At 39.6% G+C, this 7,309-nt stretch overlaps 1 long non-coding RNA gene across 2 annotated transcripts; it reads left to right on the top strand.

Moving 5' to 3' along the window:
• Nucleotides 1–1,357: 1,357 nt before the first annotated feature.
• LOC107835209 (uncharacterized) lies at nucleotides 1,358–2,787 on the top strand. 2 transcript variants are annotated; one of them, XR_001661035.1, is made up of 4 exons: nucleotides 1,358–1,552; nucleotides 1,690–1,863; nucleotides 2,105–2,194; nucleotides 2,635–2,787. It is a non-coding gene; the product is annotated as an uncharacterized LOC107835209 (long non-coding RNA). The 2 variants fall into 2 exon arrangements; XR_001661034.1 differs by lacking the exon at nucleotides 1,358–1,552 and having other exon boundaries at nucleotides 1,648–1,863; nucleotides 2,635–2,786.
• Nucleotides 2,788–7,309: the final 4,522 nt, after the last annotated feature.

Here is a 7,309-nt window from a genome sequence, read left to right as displayed (position 1 = left end):
GATATATCTTCATTTTAAGAAGAATTTTCACTGTTGGCATGTATTTGAACTTCTCTTTTATTTACTTCAGCACACCTCACAGTTTTAAACAAATTCTGTAGTTTTCGGCGTATTTCTAAATCTGCTCCTTAGTCGCATGTTTTTGGGCCTCCTACTGCCTCTCGTGGCGTGGGGTGGTAACACAACTAATATAATTACATTACTAAATCAAAATGCCACAAAGTATTTATTATTAATTCTGGCATTAGGATAATAATAATAATAATAATAATAATAATAATAATAATAATAATAATAATAATAATAATAATAATAATAATGTGCCTGTGCAAATTAAAATTCCTTGGAATCTTCTTTAAAACCCCAGATATGTTTTCAGCGAACTGTTATCTGTACAGCCAAAATGAATAAAAACTAGAAAACTCATGTGCTCTTTACATAAATTGAGCAAAACATATTCCTCTTCAAGTCAACAATCCACTTATTCTATTGAAAACTGTGATGTTGAGTATACTTTGTCCTCATCTTTCATTATAGACCATGTTGCACCCTTAAAAAGAACTTAAAAGAAACTCAAATTAGCTTTTGTGCAACTTCATTAAACAAAATCCACGGTTCGAGCATACAGCGTGTGTAGTTTTCTCATCCCTTTTTTTTAAATAATCTCGGTCATGAACTTTTTACTCCCATCATGCATTACGACATCCTTAAAGGGGTTTTATCATGACAGAAATTTATGAAATAAATAAAATAGTTGGAGCACATATTTAGCCATAAACCAATTGAATTGTTCCAACTAAACACTAAATCAAATAAATGCTTGCTCAATATGATCAATATACCTATTAAACAATATCGCGTTCGCAACATGTTTTCAGGGATCTACAACCACAATAACAACTTTTATGAAGAACATGTTTTATATTGTGAACACAATCTGATTAACAAACATAATTGTAACATACTGTCATAAAGACCTTTGTTCAAGAAAAAAAGTGCCAAAAATTATGTTTTAAGTAAACAAAACCCTAACCCTAACCCAAAGAAAGCAAAGCAATAATACTTACACCAGCACACACTCCTTTGTTCTTATTGATCCTACGACGGTTGAGCTGCAAATGCGGTCGTGCTCAAGCTTTGATCCAAGCAAGGCTTTCCGTTTCATATTTTGGAAATCTGTGAATTTTAGTTCCACAAATACGATCAGGATACCTGACATCGCCTGTACAGATACCCCACTGACAGTGGAGAACCATTCTTTTTCCGAGTCCTGACGCAAAAACTTTCTGCCTGTCTGCTAGTCCACAATGTACATTAGCACGTGTTTACTACCGTGGCTTGTGTCAGTCTCAAGGTGAGCTATTAGAAATAAGATCATAAACCAGATTGCAGATTTTCAGTATTAAGGTTTCTTGACTCAGTATTTCTGTTTTTTTGTGCAGGTGCAAAACTTGTGCCACAGATGACTGCAGCAACATTTCACAACAGATCATGTAGATTGTTTGGGATATATTTTCAACAACAACCCTTAGGCCCAAGCATAGCCATTCAGGTCTGAACAACCTCAGAACATTAAATGAATATTATGCAAAATGGTATTCCTGTTTGATAAAATATTAGGCTTTATGATGTTCTTTTCTAATTAGTCTTGGTACCCCACCTAAACTTTGTTTTGTACTCTGTCTTCAGGGAAGAAATCATTCGAGTCCTGGACAATGTTGGGCCTTTGCAGGCTTCCCAGGACGCTTATCCATCAAACTGTCCCACAGAATCACCGTTACTCACGTGTCCCTGGGTCACATTCCTAAGAGTACATCCCCGACTTTCACAGTCTCCAGTGCACCGAAGGAATTTTCTGTCTATGTAAGTCAAGCAACATCACATGTATCATATATGTGCCCACCTATAGTGTGTAAGAAGGGGCTTTAAATGTGTTGGCAATGATTTAGTGTGACATCACTTGATCACATCAAAAATTTCTGTGTGCACAAATGAATTTTCTGCTTATCTCAGGGTGTGATATGTTTTTAGATACACCAACTAACTTTCACATATATAGAAAGAACAAGATAATGAAATGGATTTCTATCTAATTTTGTCTCAGGGAAAGAAGCATTTACACGATCAGGAGAGTTTATTGGGAACTTTTCAATATGACGAGGATGATGACAGCTTACAGACCTTCAAACTTCCTGTAAATATGTCAAATTAATATTTTATTAACCAAATACAACAATTCTTACAGAAGCCCAGAGTGACTGACCCTGTTATAAATATTGGTAATTTTTCCTAATATACAACCATAAGGTTCTTCACAACAACTTTTATTATGTCTTATAACAAAATCTATCAATCTGTTATCACAAAATAGTTATTTTTGTTGTATCACGATAAGAAACAAATCAAAATAAACCTCCAGTTTTACTAGATAACATTACGTTTTCTGGTTAGAAAGATATTAGTATAATTCCATGGCATCTTGAAAAATCAATGCAAAATATATTTACAGCAAGGACAGTTGAACTGGGCTTCCATGCACTTTAAGCAGATCTCCTTTGTTTCCATTGTCTTGTCTATTTGTAGCTATGGATTATCAATATAACCCTCCTAATATGCATCTTTCTTGGCTAACAGGAAGAAAACATGGACTCCTTCAGCTACATCAGTCTAAAGGTGAAAAACAACTGGGGTCAACCGGGATACACATGCCTCTATAATTTTAGAGTGCATGGGGTTAGTCGAGACATGAAGAGGAGGCCATCTTTCATATATGTTTTGTATTTGTTTAACTAATAAATGTAGTAAAAATATTTATTTATAGAGTGTAGCTCAGTTTTAAGTCCATACAACAACTAGCTGGTGTCGGAACCTGGATGTCGTCAGTGGCTGGTGTCGGTGTCTAGGCCTCACTACCCACCACCCACTGGTAAGGCTAAGGCTCTGACACCAACGACAGGTTGGTGTCAGAGGGGGCTGCTCCTCCACAGCAGCAGACTCAGGTAGCTCGGGGGGCTGCTCCACCACAGCAGCGGACGCTGTAGTCTCGGGCGGCGGGTACACATGAAGAGGAGGCCATCTTTCATTCTTAGTTTTGTATTTGTTTAACTAATTAATTTAGTAAAAATATTTATAGAGTGTAGCTCAGTTTTAAGTCCTCACAACTACTAGCTGGTGTCGGAACCTGGGAAGTGGTGGCTGCTGACAGAGCCTGGACCTCGTCAGTGGCTGGTGTCGGTGTCTGGGCCTCACTACCCACCACCCGCTGGTAAGGCTAAGGCTCTGACACCAATGACAGGCTGGTGTCAGAGGGGGCTGCTCCTCCATAGCAGCAGACCCAGGGAGCTCGGGGGGCTGCTCCTCTATAGCAGCAGACTACGGAATCTCAGGGGGCAGCTCCACCACAGCAGCGGACGCTGTAGTCTCGGGCGGCGGGTATGCCGCAACAGCAGCAAGCTCAGGCGGCGGGTACACATGAAGAGGAGGCCATCTTTCATATAAGTTTTGTATTTGTTTAACTAATTAATTTAGTAAAAATATTTATTTAAAAAGTGTAGCTCAGTTTTAAGTCCTCACAACAACTAGATGGTGTTGGAACCTGGGAATTGGTGGCTGCTGACAGAGCCTGGACGTCGTCAGTGGCTGGTGTCGGTGTCTGGGCCTCACTACCCACCACCCGCTGGTAAGGCTAAGGCTCTGACACCAGCCAAAAGTGAGGCCCAGACATTGACTCCAGCAACCACCCACCACCCACTGGTCAGGCCAAGGCTCTGACACCAACGACAGGTTGGTGTCAGAAGGGGCTGCTCCTCCACAGCAGCGGACGCGGCAGGCTCGGGCGGTTGGTACGCCGCAACAGTGGCAGGCTCAGGCCAGCAAGCTCTGGCAGATGCGGGGAATCCACCCGCAGGTACGGGCCATGCCACCAACTGCGCCACTTGGCGTCCTGGTGTCAGCCTGGCCACCTGGAACCCCATAGCCATGGGGACTGTGGCGACTGGAGACGAGTGGGGTGTGGCGATAGGATCCGGGGAAACACCAGTGAGTGGTGGCTGGTGGCTGCTGTCGGTGTCTGGGTCTCGCCAGTGGCTGGTGGTGGGTGTCAGAGCCTAGGCCTCGTCAGTGGGTGGTGGCTAGCGTCTGTGTCTTGGCCTCTCCAGTGGGTGGTTGGTGGTGGCAGGCATCAGTGTCTTTACCTCACCAGTGGCTGGTGTCAAAGCTTGGACTTCACCAGTGGCTCATGTTAGTGCCTGGGTCTTGCCAGTGGCTGCTGACAAGTCTCAGAGCCTGGACCTTGCCATTGGCTGGTTGCTGTTGTCAGTGGCTGGTGTCAGAGCCTGGGTTTCACCAGTGGCTGGTGGCTACATTCAGGACTGACTCCAATGAAAGGTAGTTCCTTCTACTAGCTTACATTGTTGGGGCACCATGTACACTAATCACTAAACACACTGTGTTTTTCTTATTTCAGAGATTCAGTTCCAGCTGTATTTTAATGTGTTTCTTTTTGTTTGTTTGTTTTTTTATTTTTGCCCTCTTGAAACCAGCCAGCCTCGGCAGATGGCTGCTCATCCTGAGCCTGGTTCTGCTGGAGGTTTCTTCCTTTTAATGGGAGTTATCCTCTCCACTGTTGCCTTGTGCTTGCTCAGGATGGGGGATCCCTTGGTTTAAACATCCATCGCGATCTGCTGGTGACCCCAAGTTAAGAGCGATTCAAGATTTTCAGTGAAGGAGTACCAAAAGGAATCTGGCGGTTAGGAAATGGACAGGATCGCATATTTCTTCCTATAAGTTCTTTCAGATTTTCTTGTACTTCCTTACTTAGATATTTTGTCTGTATGGAGGCCGTGTGTGTGTTTGATCTTGGCAGTTTAGATAAACTGCATGGTAAGTCTGACTAACTTGCAGTACAATCTTGATAAAACCTATCAAGATTGCAGGTTATCTATCAAGATCCTACAGAAGCGCATTGCTATCACGCAGGAAAAAACAAATTCGAGCGCTATCACGTTATAACGTGATACGTATCTTGTTAAAACGTGATACGTATCTTGTTAAAACGTGATAATTTTTATGTCCAGTTAGTGGCGATATTATGCGTGGCTAGTACAGTGGCTAACAGGAATTGGTCAGGTTTCCCTTCATGTTTGGTCTACAACATGTAGAGATACGGATGCTGCTTTGCACTGTGGTTAAAACCATTAATAGCATGCGTACTCTGAGCAGGATCCTAAACAGAACGGGACTGGACAGAAGGAGACGTCAGTCCCGTCCTCTAGCTGACTGTCTGATCGAAGCTGAAGTTGGCTTCCAATTGTAGCTTCTGATTCGGGAAATGGCTAAAGGGAGATTATAACGGAGGCTCAAATGGATTTGCTGAATATTTTCTGTTCAGATTGTTTTTTTAACAGTACATTTGCTGAGCAATGGCAAGGGCTGTTTGTAACCAAGCAACCGAAATCATCAGAAGGCTAGAAAGTGGCAAAAGACAAGACTAGATCCTGTTAAGCATTCTTCAAAATAAAAGACTTACTCTCTCCAAAATAAATAATAAATAAAGCTTTGAAATTTAATAATTTTTTACGTCACCTTTTTGTAATTCTGTACAATCAAGTTAAATTCAGTGAATAATAAAAATCATGTAAATTATACTTAACATATTACTGAATATGTTGAGTATAATTTACATGTTAAGTATAATTTATTGAATAATAATGATGTAAATTATACTTAACATATTACTGAATATGTTAAGTATAATTTACATGTTAAGTATAATTTATTGAATAATAATAATCATGTAAATTATACTTAACATATTACTGAATATGTTAAGTATAATTTACATGNGTATAATTTACATGTTAAGTATAATTTATTGAATAATAATAATCATGTAAATTATACTTAACATATTACTGAATATGTTAAGTATAATTTACATGATTATTATCATGTAAATTATACATGATAATTTACATGATAAATTATCATGTAATTTATCATGTAAATAATAAATTTACATGATAAATGTATATCATGTAAAGTATAATTTACATGATTATTATTCACCGAACATATTCAGTAATATGTTAAGTATAATTTACATGATTATTATTATTCACCGAATTTAACTTACATTGAAGTGTCAATTGTGCTTCTCGCTGTTTTCTTGTACCGTATTTTCCGCACTACAAGGCGCACCTTCAATAAATGGCCTATTTTAAAACTTTTTCCATACCTCTGTTGCGTTGCGCGGGGAGCGAAAATAGTTAAGCTTAACTCTCTTAACTTTTCCCATTCATTCTCTATGGTAGTTCTTAACACTACGGATGTAATGCACTGTTTGACCACCAGCGGGATTTTGGGGGCGCTGTTTCCACGTCTTCGCTTTCTGCGATTACAATAAGGAAGAACTTTAAGCCTGTTTTGATTGGCGGGCTGTATCTAAGCGACTGTAGTAGCGTCGGGAAAATCCCCAAGACACTTTAATCGCCGATCGACTTTCCTTCACAATCGTATCTGAAGTATCCATCCTTCTCCAAATAACGTAAGTGATCATTTTCAGCAGAATGTTAAAGTTATATATAATTTGTATTATTATTATTTAAACTGCCGAAGTTTTGGAAAGAGTTAGCAACTTTAGCTTATATTAAAATCCCATCGTAAACAAGGTAAGATGTTAAAAGTTTTTAAAAATCTATCAAGCTATAGCTAAAGAAACCTGTGTATTTTACTGCTATTTAGTCCATTAGTTAATTTATTTAAAATCATAAGCGATTTTGTTTGAAAAGGCTTGCTTTCAAAGTACACTTCTACATCGGATGAATAGAGAAGTTGTTTACTTACGGTCCATCACGATATCCCTAGCAAGTGTTTATTGTTTTATAATAATAAGGCATAAAGTTAATTCACTGACACAGGCATAACAGGGTGCAAGAGCCCTGTGACCCCTGTTAACCCTATTACAGGGGTCACAGGGCTCCTGCACCCTGTGATGTAGGAGGACGCCCTTCGCTCCTACATCAGGTAGATAAATGAACACCTTCGTGCCTTTCATGTGTTTACAGAATACCAAAATTAACTGTGCCAATGGATGAATAAAACTTGTATTACTAATAAATGATTTACATTATGTGGTCGATCAACACATTATGGTGTGGTGTCATTATTGTCTGATGTCTCTTAGGATGAAGAGAAAACTTGTGTTTCCCGGAAAGGTAGAGGTGAACTTCAGGAGAGGGCCTCATGGCTATCTGAGGCAAGATCCCTCAGACGAAGCTAAAAAAATCAAGAACAATCCAAATATCCAAGA

The sequence above is a fragment of the Poecilia formosa genome, unplaced genomic scaffold (assembly GCF_000485575.1).
Source record: "Poecilia formosa unplaced genomic scaffold, Poecilia_formosa-5.1.2 Scaffold1234, whole genome shotgun sequence".
NCBI lineage: Eukaryota > Metazoa > Chordata > Actinopteri > Cyprinodontiformes > Poeciliidae > Poecilia > Poecilia formosa.
The sequence above is the reverse complement of the archived record's forward strand: the minus strand, read 5'-3'. Positions and strand labels throughout refer to the sequence as shown.